The following is a 12500-nucleotide window of genomic DNA, read 5'->3' as shown; positions in this document are numbered from 1 at the left end:
CTTATGATTGTCTTATATTCTTTTTTAATTGGCTGTATGACTTCGCCGAAGCTAGTCATTTTCGCTAGATTGCAATTTCGGGTCCTTGAGCCTTCTTCAGTAGCGAAGGTCTATCCGTGTTGAGGGTGTCGGAGAGAATGGCTCAAGTTACAAGTTACAAGAAGGGGACAGACAGTGGGGGTGAAATTAGAGGGGGAAGTAGGGTTGAGAGTTGGAGGGAACAGTTTTGGTGAAAGTGAAATATAGTTAGAGAGTAATAGGTGGCGGGCTGTACGCCTTGCTTTTCCTGTTGTTTATTAATTTTTACCTTTTACCGTTGAGTTGACCTAAATTTTGTTTTGGCAATGGGCAGTGTATATATGTATGTGTGTGTTATAACATGTTATTGTTGTCATCTAGATTTTATGCTTTACCTTACGACTGAGAAGTTTAAGTGTAAAGTGGAGTTGGTACATCTTGCTCTAATGTTTTTGCTGTTTTCCTGAACCATGTGTGCTCCAAAATGTTGTTTTGGTTTTCTGTTATTGTGTGTATGTATTCAGTGTCGTGTAAAATGTTAATGGCTCAAGCTGATTGCGGGGGTGTATTTATACCGGTAGGCTTGCGGGGGTGTATAAATACACCCCCGCAATCAGCTTGAGCCATTCTCTCCGACACCCTCAACACGGATACACCTTCGCTACTGAAGAAGGGTCAAGGACCCGAAATCGTGATCTAGCGAAAATGACTAGCTTCGGCGAAGTCATACAGCCAATTAAAAAAGAATATAAGACAATCATAAGATATAAGGAAAATATCTTAAGAAAAATAATAAATGCTCAACTAGCTATCGCATTCAATGAGATATGTATTAGAGAAAGACTCCTGCCCATATACACCCTTAATATATATATATATATATATATATATATATATATATATATATATATATATATATATATATATATATATATATATATATATATATATATATATATATATATATATATATATATATATATATATATATATATATATATATATATATATATATATATATATATATTGTAGTTGGGCTGTACATTCTCTAATCCCTAGTAGCTGGAGTGTAGAGGCATATATATATATATATATATATATATATATATATATATATATATATATATATATATATATATATATATATATATATATATATATATATATATATATATATATATATATATATATATATATATATATATATATGCGAATGCACTGTTCAGTGTAGACTGTTTAGTAGGAAGACTCTAAAGCATTGATCAGCTAATCGCTTTGGCAGGCACGAAAGACATCTCAGAGCTGCCAACCTGTGGCCGACTCTCATTCCCGAGCCCGCCACCTCAAGAATTGTTAACACCCGTAAGGATGTTCTTGATGACCTGAGTGACTCTGAACTGTTGAACATGTATAAACTAGACCTGCAGGAGTGTTATTTGTGTTAGATTTGGCGGAAGATGCCTTGGAGAGTCCCACAGGAAGGAGTGATGCGCTGACCCTAGTAATTATTGTTACTTATTTATTGTTATTTATTCAGTAATTAGTGTTATTTAGCCTATGGGAAATACAGCTCTGCAGCAATGATGATTTTGATTCTTCCTTTGTCCTGTTGTCGGCGTGTCTCATTTACCTTCTTAGTAATAAAGCCCCATACAACTTTTTTTTTTTCTTTTTTTTTTTTCGCGCCGCTGAATGAGCGAAGCCCATAGGGCTACATCTTTACTCATATACTGACTGGACGAGGGAGGGGAGTCTTACCATCGGTTTACCTAGGTTTCTTTCCTCTATAGACTTTTTCGGCCTTAGTGGTCATCATCTCCATATTCGAGAAAAAAAAAAAAAAAAAAAAGAAAGGAGGCGCTGATAAATGGGAGTGGCGGGGCGACGCTGGCTCAAGGACGTAATCAGAGACAAAATACACGCACCTGGCGCGGGATCTAATTTGCTTATTAATAGACACAATTTTATGTGCTCATATCCTTACAGAATCGATGGAAAATTTTAATTTTTGTCATTTAATAAAAATGTAAAAAGATTACACTATTTACTCGAAATTGAGAAATATAAGATTATACTGATCTGTTCTTTCACCATTTCATACTGGAGCTTAAAAGTTCGGCTCAGCACAGCTTTAAGCACACTTAGGAGATAAGCACAAGTCTGAGCAGAAGGCTGAGACAAACTGAGAATCTTTGTTAACACGGCCCGAGGTGATGAAGGTTCAGGTTCCTCTTGTGGTCCACCTCTCTGTCATGTATATTACGAGAACAGGCTGTCTTAAACCAAGGTTTGGATGTTTTAAGTCGAGAGAAAGAGTGAGGAATGTACGCCTCCATGCCAGACACTATCATTTCTGTTGTGCGCTCAGCACACAGAGACGGGCCTCTGGCACGGAAGCAGTAGTCATTCCAAAGAAAATCTGCATAATACCTCCTCAGGTCCCCCTAATTTGTAAAAAGAAAAAAAAAAGAAAAAAAGAAAAAAGAGAATATGGCAGTTAATTATGCGCGACTTAAGGATATAGAAATAACTACTTTTCTTATTCCTAACACTGTTTTGATCTACTTCACTCTTTATGAGACGTTGAAGATTTTTAGGTGATGAGTAAATGATAGATATATTTTTCTCAATTTAAAGAGTAACTTAATTATAGGAAGACCATAGAAAGGATTTTGCAGTTTTTACTGTGATATTCTATTATGATTATAAGAATACTTATGAGAAAATGCATATTTCACACACACACACACACACACACACACACACACACACACACACAACTCATTATCTTCCTTTCAGAAGTGTCACATACAATTTTCTGTATCTTGAACATCGATCACGATTCTTATCCTGAAAGAACGCAAATTTTCCACTTTCAATATAGACTATCTTTTATTTATTTTTATTTATTTATTTTTGGGAAAGGACCACCCCTAAAATTCATCATTAGATCCTAAGGAAGCCTCACCAAATTTGGTGCTTTTATCCACCGTGGGACAAAAACATTACTAAGCCACCTGACTATTATTTCTGCCTATAGCAAAGCTTCTAATTTTTCAAGATGGAATGATCTACATTAATATTAACGACTTCTTGGTGTTGCTTGAGAAAATCCTGGTATATCTGATAGAGGTGAGTATTCTGTGTTATATTATGGGTGATTTCAGTACACATTTGATACAACAGTCATAATGATGTACTACATTTTGTGAAGTTAATTTATAGCCATTATTTCCTGTTACCATATTCTGCAATTTTATTTGATCACATATATACTAGTAATTTACAAAAAAACTTCAGAAAAGTGGCATATTGTATTATTTTTCAACGAATTATTTTCCAGTTATAACTCACTTTATATTACTGACAATAAAACTCATTCATATTAGATTAGTCAAAAGACATTTCTTTGAAGCCTCATTAAACAAATTCAAAGCAGATCCGTGTGATCATAGGTAGGATTCAGATGTGAGTTATCTCACTGTTGAGCACCTTCCAGCATCTTCATAACAAAGATTTTTCCCTTAAGGAATCTGATAAAAAACAAACATATAATTAAATCTTACATAATTCCAGCAATTAGAACTTTATATATATATATATATATATATATATATATATATATATATATATATATATATATATATATATATATATATATATATATATATATATATATATATATATATTTTTTTTTTTATTTATTTCTTTTCTTTCTTTTTTTTTTTTTTTATGTAGGAAGGACACTGGCCAGGGGCAACAAAAATCCAATAAAAAAAAAAAAAATATGCCCACTGAAATGCCAGTCCCATAAAAGAGTCAAAGCAGTGGTAAAAAATTGATGAATAAGTGTCTTTTAAAACCTCCCTCTTGAAGGAATTCAAGTCATAGGAAGGTGGAAATACAGTAGCAGGCAGGGAGTTCCAGAGTTTACCAGAGAAAGGGATGAATGATTGAGAATATTGGTTAACTCTTGCGTTAGAGAGGTGGACAGAATAGGGGTGAGAGAAAGAAGAAAGTCTTGTGCAGCGAGGCCGTGGAAGGAGGGGAGGCATGCAGTTAGCAAGATCAGAAGAGCAGTTAGCATGAAAATAGCGGTAGAAGACAGCTAGATATGCAACATTGCGGCGGTGAGAGATAGGCTGAAGACAGTCAGTTAGAGGAGAGGAGTTGATGAGACGAATATATATATATATATATATATATATATATATATATATATATATATATATATATATATATATATATATATATATATATATATATATATATATATATATATATATATTTATATATTTATATATATATAATATATATATATATATATATATATATATATATATATATATATATATATATATATATATATATATATATATATATATATATATATATATATATATATATATATAATATATTTTATATATATATATATATATATATATATATATATATATATATATATATATATATATATATATATATATATATATATATATATATATATATATATATATATATATATATATATATATATATATATATATATATATATACACACACACACACACTTGAAAAAAAAATATATGCAACTTCTCTTCCTTCACACAAAACTGCCACCTAATTACTGAAGACAGTCAGTTAGAGGAGAGGAGTTGATGAGACGAATATATATATATATATATATATATATATATATATATATATATATATATATATATATATATATATATATATATATATATATATATATATATATACTTGAAAAAAAAAAATACATGCAACTTCTCTTCCTTCACACAAAACTACCACCTAATTACACACACACACACACACACACACACACACACACACACACACACACACACACACACACACACACACACACACACACTTCACTCAAAATTCATCTGGTATCGACCCTAATTGTCATGACAATTCCTCAACTTTTTCTTCATTAACTTCTGCAGTATTCGCGGTCTTATACCTAATTTTTGATATGTAGAACACCACCTCTCCTCTACTAAACTTTATCTTCTTTTCTTCACTGAAACACAGATAACTGTGGCAGCTACCAGTAGCCCCTTTTCTGTTCGCTCCTATTTTATCAATCCTCATTTTCAGTCCAAAGCTGGATGTTGCGTCTATGTTTGCAACGACTTATCCTGCTCTCGTGCCCAAGCTCTTGAATCTTCTCAGTTTTCCACCATCCGGCTACGACTATACAGTCACTCTAAAACTAAATTTACCTGTTCTGTTTACCTCTCACCTAACTCCTCTGACTACAAGATTTTTTGACTACTTCACTTCCAAAGTAGAGCACATTCTGACTCTCTTCCCTTTTGCGGAGTTCTCCATTCAATGTTCACCACCAGCTTTGGCTTTTTTCCTCTCCCTTCACTGACCATCCTTGTGAACTAGCCTTCAACTTTGCTATCCTCCACGACCTAGAGTAATTGGTGCAACACCCTACTCGTATTCCTGACCGTCTTGGAGATACGCCCAACATTCTTCATTCTTCACCTTTTCCTAACTTCCAATCCTTCTGCTCATGCTGTTACCCTATCTTCTCCGTTGGGCTTCTTCGATCACAATCTCGTATCTGTATCTTGTCCTATCGTTCCAATCCCTCCTCAAGATCCCCCTAATTGGAGGTCCCTCTGGCCTTTGGCCTCTGCTAGTTTGGGGGACCTGAAGAGGTATTTTGTTGATTTTCCTTGGAATGGTTACAGCTTCCATGTCAGAGACCTGTTTCTGTATGCCGAGCACATAACAAAGGTGATAATGTCTGGCATGGAGGCGTACATTCCTCACTCTTTTTCTCGAACTAAACCTTCCAGACCTTGGTTTAAGTTCACCTTTTCTCGTGCTCTATATACATCAGAGAGAGGTGGCCCACAAAAGGTACTTGACCCATCGATCACAAGAATCTCATGCCCGAAACCATGCCAAGTCTGTTGTACGAGTAACTAGCCTAAAACTCTTTCATTAAATGAAAGTATCAGGATCTTTCAAGATCTAACCCCCCTTGTGACTTCTGGCACCTAGGCAAAAACATCTCCAATAACTTTGCTTCTTCTTCTTTCCCTTCTTTATTTCATCCAGATGGCACCTCTGCTATTACATCTATCTTTAAAGCTGAACTCTTCGCTCAGACCTTTGCTAAAAATCTACGGTAGACGATTCACGGCTTGTTCCTCCCTCTCCTCCACTCTCTGACTACTTCATGCTACCTGTTAAAATTCTTCACGATTATATTTTTTATGCCCTTGTTGGTCTAAACCCTCGGAAGACTTATGGACCTGATGGGGTCCCTCCTATTGTTCTCCGAAACTGTGCCTCCGTGCTTGCACCTTGCCTAGTCAAACTATTTCAAATCTGCCTGTCAACATGTACCTTTCCTTCTTGCTGGGAGTTTGCCTGCATTCAGCCTGTTCCTAAAAAGGATGACCGTTCTAGTCGCTTAAACTACCGTGCTGTTGCTTTAATTTTCTGCCTATCTAAAGTTTTTGAATCTATACTCAACAGGAAGATTCATAAACATCTATCACTTCACAACCTTCTGTCTGATTGCCAGTACGGGTTCCGTCAAGGCCGCTCTACTGGTGATCTTCTGGCTTTCCTTACTGAGTCTAGGTCATCCTCGTTTAGAGACTTTGGTGAAACTTTTGTTGTTGCCTTCGACATATCAAAAGCTTTTGACAGAGTCTGGCACAAAGCTTTTATTTCCAAACTACCCTCCTATGGCTTCTATTCTTCTCTCTGTAACTTCATCTTAAGTTTCCTTTCTGACCGTTCTATTGCTGCTGTGTTAGACGGTCACTGTTCTCTTAAAACTATTAACAGTAGTTTTCCTCAGGGTTCTGTTCTCTCACGCACTCTCTTCCCATTATTCACCAATGATCTAAACCAAACTTTTTGTCCTATTTACTCCTGAGCTGATGATGCCGCCCTGCACTTTTCCACATATTTTCGTAGACGCCCATCCCTTCAGGAAGTAAACAATTAACGCAGGGAAGCCATAGAACGCCTGACTTCTGATCCCTCTAAAATTTCTGATTGGGGTGGAGCAAACTTAGTATTGTTCAATGCTTCAAAAATTCAATTCCTCTATCAAACAACCTGACACTACCTTCAGACAACTATCCCTTCTTTTTTTCATTGACACTCAACTGTTCCTCTCTTCTACACTGAACATTCTTGGTCTGTCCTTTACTTATAATCTAAGCTAGAAACTTCACATCTCATCTCTAGGTAAAACAGCTTCAATGAAGTTAGGTAGGTGTTCTGAGATGTCTCCGCCAGTTTTTCTCACCCCTCTAGCTCCTAACTCTGTACAGAGGCCCTATCCGTCCATGTATGGAGTATGCTTCACATACGAATAGCAAAAATCCTCCCAGATTTAAAAGAAAAAGCGATAAGCCGTATGTACTAATTACAGGTCCATTTCAACATTACCAACCAAAAAAATGTTATAAGAAGGGTCATAGAATATTTAGGTCAAAATGCCCTGTTTTATAGATTGCCGCCGTGTATTTCGTCATAAATGTTCTAGTGATTTAGCAATCTATAAACTTTGTGACAATATTTACGATGCTATTGTTATTTTTCTTAAATTCTGAGACTATTTCACATTCCATGTTGTTGCAAACTTTTTGTTTATAGTTTTCGAGTCATCAGTCATAATTGGTTGAAAAGTTATTTAATTGGTAAATATCAATATATTATACTATGTATTATATATTCTATCAATAACATTTCTTCTAGAAAATGTGTTCATTTTTTTTAGGCTTGTTTTTATTTATTTGTTCTTTTTTTTATAGTTTATAAATGATATTGAAAATTGCAGCGATTAAGGCAAATTTATTCTTTTTATGCTGATGATACGAGTATGTGTTTCCATGCTCAGAAATTTTGTTGATATGCAGAACAGTGTTAATAAAAAAATAATAATAATAATAATTTCTTTATCTGCCTGGATTAAAACTAACGAATTAAGTCAAAATTACAGTAAAATGCAGTACATGTTATCTTATTCACAGAAGTCAAGTGATTAAAAAATTATCTTGCGTGGCGCCGTAACAACTACGGCCATATGGTGCCAAAGTAATTATAATGATAATAATAATAATAATAATAATAATAATAATAATAATGATAATAATAATAATAATAATATTATTAATAATAATAATAATAATAATAATAATAAAAATAATAATAATAATAATAATAATAATAATAATAATAATAATAATAATAATAATAATAATAATAATAAAAATATGCATTAAATATTAGTAATGTTTAAATGAAACATAAAAATGAAAAAAAATGTCCAACTTTGAAGGCACAATAACAAATACAACAACAACATATCCAGTAGAATGATTACACTGTGTAACAAAATTTAACATTAGTCTTGTCCTTGGCCCCAAACCATAATTTTCCGGTTATTTCCATCTAAACAAAATAGAAAAAAAAAAAGTTACTTTTGATCATAAACTTTGCTTTTGTTGTTATAACAATGAATTTACATTTTTGTCTTATTTTATTATAGGATGGGTTAATATTGGTTTTCATGTCAGGTAAAGACCTTTGCAAAATCTCAATTGCTTATGTAATTGCTTTTGAAATGTTGCAAATAAGTTAAGACAAAAAAGGAAAGAATATAAAGTTTCTAAAGATTTTTGATTTTAATAAGATCATTCTTGAACTAACCAGATCTTGCAAGAAATTTCTCATATTTAGAAGAATTTACTTACATTTCAGAAATTTTCTCAAATCTTGCAGAATGTTCTATCAGACATTTTTAGAAGTTTCTAAAACATTCTAGAACATTCTATTCAGTGTAAATATCTCCAGAATATTCTAAAACTTTATAGATTACAGTAGAAATATGTACAAGTATCAAGAATTTCAAGAATCTACAAGAATTTTCTAGAATGATTCAGAATATTCTAAAGTAAGTTCAAGAATATTCTAGAAAGACTGAAAACATTCTGGAACACATTCTAGAAAGACTAAGAATATTCTAGAGTACTACTGGACAAGATAAAAGTAGTGGTATGCAGACCACCAATCAGTTCTGATTTTGCTGCCCGAGAAGACACATCATAAGAGGTGAAATGGCATCAAGAGGCTGCGGTCATTCTCCAGATGCATTCTGTTACATATGTGATCAATTCATCAAGAAAAGAGTAAAGAAGTTCTCTGTGACTGCATCTGGAAAAATGTGTAAAGATAACAAAACATATTTTGCTGTGCCAGTTGGGGACCAAGACAAAACCTGGGCACCTCATTTTGCTTGTGAGCATTGTAAGAGATCACTAGAAGGTAAAATAGCTGTTAGTTTTTCAAGAGTAAAATCTAATTAAGAATTAAGAATGAAAAAATAAGTTTAACTGAAACGCATACTGTTGTTGTTTTACAGGAAGGTATAGAGGGGAAAACAGGGCCATGAAATTTGCTATTCCTATAATATGGTGTGAACCTACTGATCACTCAAGTGACTGTTTTTTCTGCATGGTGGATCCTTCCAAACGCCGATCTGGGAAAAAATGCACCTGCTGTTTTCTATCCAGACATTCCATCTTCCATTGCACACAGTGCTGATCTTCCTGTACCAGCTCCAGAAAGAAGTCAACTATCAGAAAAAAAAAAAAAAACAATAAGTCAAAAGATGAGCTAAACACAGAGGAAGACTGTGACATCGCAGATACGATTGTAGTTGGGAGGAATCCTTACTACTTAAACCAAAGAAACCTCACTGACCTCATCAGAGATCTTGGTTTGACAAAGTCAAATGGTGAGCTTCTGATTTCAAGGCTGAAGGAATGGTATTTACTTGACGACAGTGTGCAAGTGACCAGCAAAAGAAAACAACACAAACATTTCTCCAGCTTCTTTGCAAAGTAGGGCAGGCTCTGCTACTGCAATGATGTATCAGGCTTGTTTGATGCTATTCAATTGCTTGCACTGCAGATGGAGACTCTTCATTGACAGCTCCAAAGGCTTGAAAGCTGTACTTCTGCACAATGGAAACAAGAATCCATCTTTGCCTCTTGCTCATTCTGTGCATCTTAAGGAGGACTACATCAGTGTAAAGCTTCTACTGGAAACTGAACTACAACAAGTATTCCTGGGAAGTTACTGAGGACTTCAAGATTGTGGCTTTCTTGATGGGACTGCAAGGAGGTTTTACCAAAAATCCCTGTTTTCTTTGCCTTTGGGACAGTAGAGACAGTGCAGCACATTACCAGAGAAAACACTGGCCTCCAAGGACTGACACTACAGTGGGAGCACACTATCAAACATGAGCCATTGGTGAATCCTCAAAAGGTTATGTTTCCTTCACTACACGTAAAACTGGATCTTATGAAACAGTTTGTTACAGCTCTTGACAAGGAGTCTGCTGCATTCAGATATCTTCAAGACCTCTTTCCTACTCTTTCAGAGGCGAAAGTGAAAGCTGGTATCTTCATCAGACCACGAGTAAGGAAAATTATGGAGTGCTCAGAATTTCTACAGAAGCTCACAGAAAAAAAAAAAGAGAAAAAAAAAAAAAAAGCTTGGGAGTGTTTTGTAGTACAGAGCTTTCTTGACAACAACAAGGCTGATAACTATAAGGAACTGGTTGAAACTTTCGTGAATATTTACGGTGAGATGGGGTGCAGAATATCCTAGAAGGTTCATATCCCAGATGCTCACCTCGACAACTTCAAGGAGCATATGGGAGCATATTCAGAGGAACAAAGGGAGCGCTTCCATCAAGATATAATGAGCTTTAAACAGAGATATCAAGGATCCTTCAATGAATACATGATGGAGACTATATTTGGGGGCTCATACATGAAAGAGATTTGTTGTATTCATGCATATCAAGAAAACTGTTAATGTTTTATCCTAAAAAATAGTTTCAGAAGTTTTAAAATAAATTTTTGTGTCACTTCTATTGTTTTGTAATGAAAAGTGTTGGAAAATAACACTTGCTTGTCAAAGACAAAAATCGTGTTTCAGTGTTATAGACACTGTAACTATGAAACATATGCATGAACTTATTTTTTTAAGGATGATTGATAACCACCTAACGTGGAAATTGCATCTCAATGACAGCAAAAAAAAAAAAAAAAAAAAAAAAAAAAAAAAAAAAAAAATGGTATCATCTATAACATGACGCATTTTATGAAGACCCTGAAAGTTATTTATTTCTTATTAGTATATCAGCGCGTGTTGTAAAGTTCTGCTATATGGTGTGGTGCATTCACAACCGATTTATATATATATATATATATATATATATATATATATATATATATATATATATATATATATATATATATATATATATATATATATATATATATCGAATTACAAAAGAAACTGGTAAGAAATATAATTTATAGTGGTTGTTTTTTGCACATTCACTACCAATGTTGTGATCTTTGCATTTAAAATTAAATACGTATTATTCAACCACAAACATGCAACTCGTATTTATTGTTTTAAATTATTTTTCAATAGACTCTGGACTTCATCATTTTCAAAATGATTACTACAGAAGATAAGATAACGTAAGAAATCCGTACTGTATAACATCCTATGGTAAAAAAAAAGTATTGTATAGACTATAGAGGACCATTCAATACCAATTTTTATAACAAAGTTAAAACACAAATTACTAGATGTTTATTTTAAGGACACACAACTTTTTTTTTTTTTGTTTATATATGTTTGAAAATTTCATATTTTTTTGTTTGTATGTTTATATTAATAATTAAGATGAGGTTTAAGAATGGGATTTTCCTTAGTAATGTTAACTGTGTTGTATATGTATATATATATATATATATATATATATATATATATATATATATATATATATATATATATATATATATATATATATATATATATATATATATATATATACTCCTTGTTTATTAAGAATGTTTAAGTAAGTTTGAATAGGTATATAGGTTTACATATATAGGTAAACATAAATATATGGCTGTATATTCTTTTATCGTTAAGATTTGAAATTTGTTCAATAACAGCTTAAAACCTCAATACGTATCTGGTCCTTGAAAAGAATTTCGGCTCAGCAGACCAATATTTCACATGAACTTGTATTTCTTTTCTTTTTTTTTTTTTCCTCTGACAATTGTAAACCAGTTACGAACACACTCAAGCACTCTCTCTCTCTCTCTCTCTCTCTCTCTCTCTCTCTCTCTCTCTCTCTCTCTCTCTCTCTCTCTCTCTCTCTCTCTCTCTCTCTCTCTTTCTGCGTTGGACATAAGAACATAAGAAAAGGAAAGCTGCAAGAAACCATTAAGCCTACACGTGGCAGTCCCTGTATGAAACATACTTATTTCCACCCATCATCCCCATCCATAAATTTGTCTGATCTTTTAAAAAGCTCCGTAATGACTCACGACGAGTGTGCGTACACACACACACACACACACACACACGCACACACA

The 12500-nt window shown here is 33.4% G+C and overlaps 2 protein-coding genes across 4 annotated transcripts in view; one reads left to right on the top strand and one right to left on the bottom strand.

The window, feature by feature from the left end:
• LOC135102751 (aldehyde dehydrogenase, dimeric NADP-preferring-like) overlaps window positions 1-12500 on the bottom strand; it is a 139416-nt gene that overhangs the window by 126454 nt on the left and 462 nt on the right. The gene's annotated exons all lie outside the window — the stretch shown is intronic.
• LOC135102752 (uncharacterized) overlaps window positions 9106-12500 on the top strand; it is a 9296-nt gene continuing 5901 nt past the window's right edge. The window contains exon 1 of the mRNA XM_064008269.1: window positions 9106-9354. The gene's annotated coding sequence lies outside the window, so the exon portion shown is untranslated. The remainder of the gene's footprint in view (window positions 9355-12500) is intronic.

The sequence above is a fragment of the Scylla paramamosain genome, chromosome 8, assembly GCF_035594125.1.
Source record: "Scylla paramamosain isolate STU-SP2022 chromosome 8, ASM3559412v1, whole genome shotgun sequence".
Lineage (NCBI taxonomy): Eukaryota > Metazoa > Arthropoda > Malacostraca > Decapoda > Portunidae > Scylla > Scylla paramamosain.
Note: the sequence above shows the minus strand (reverse complement) of the source record. Positions and strands in the feature narration are given on the sequence as shown.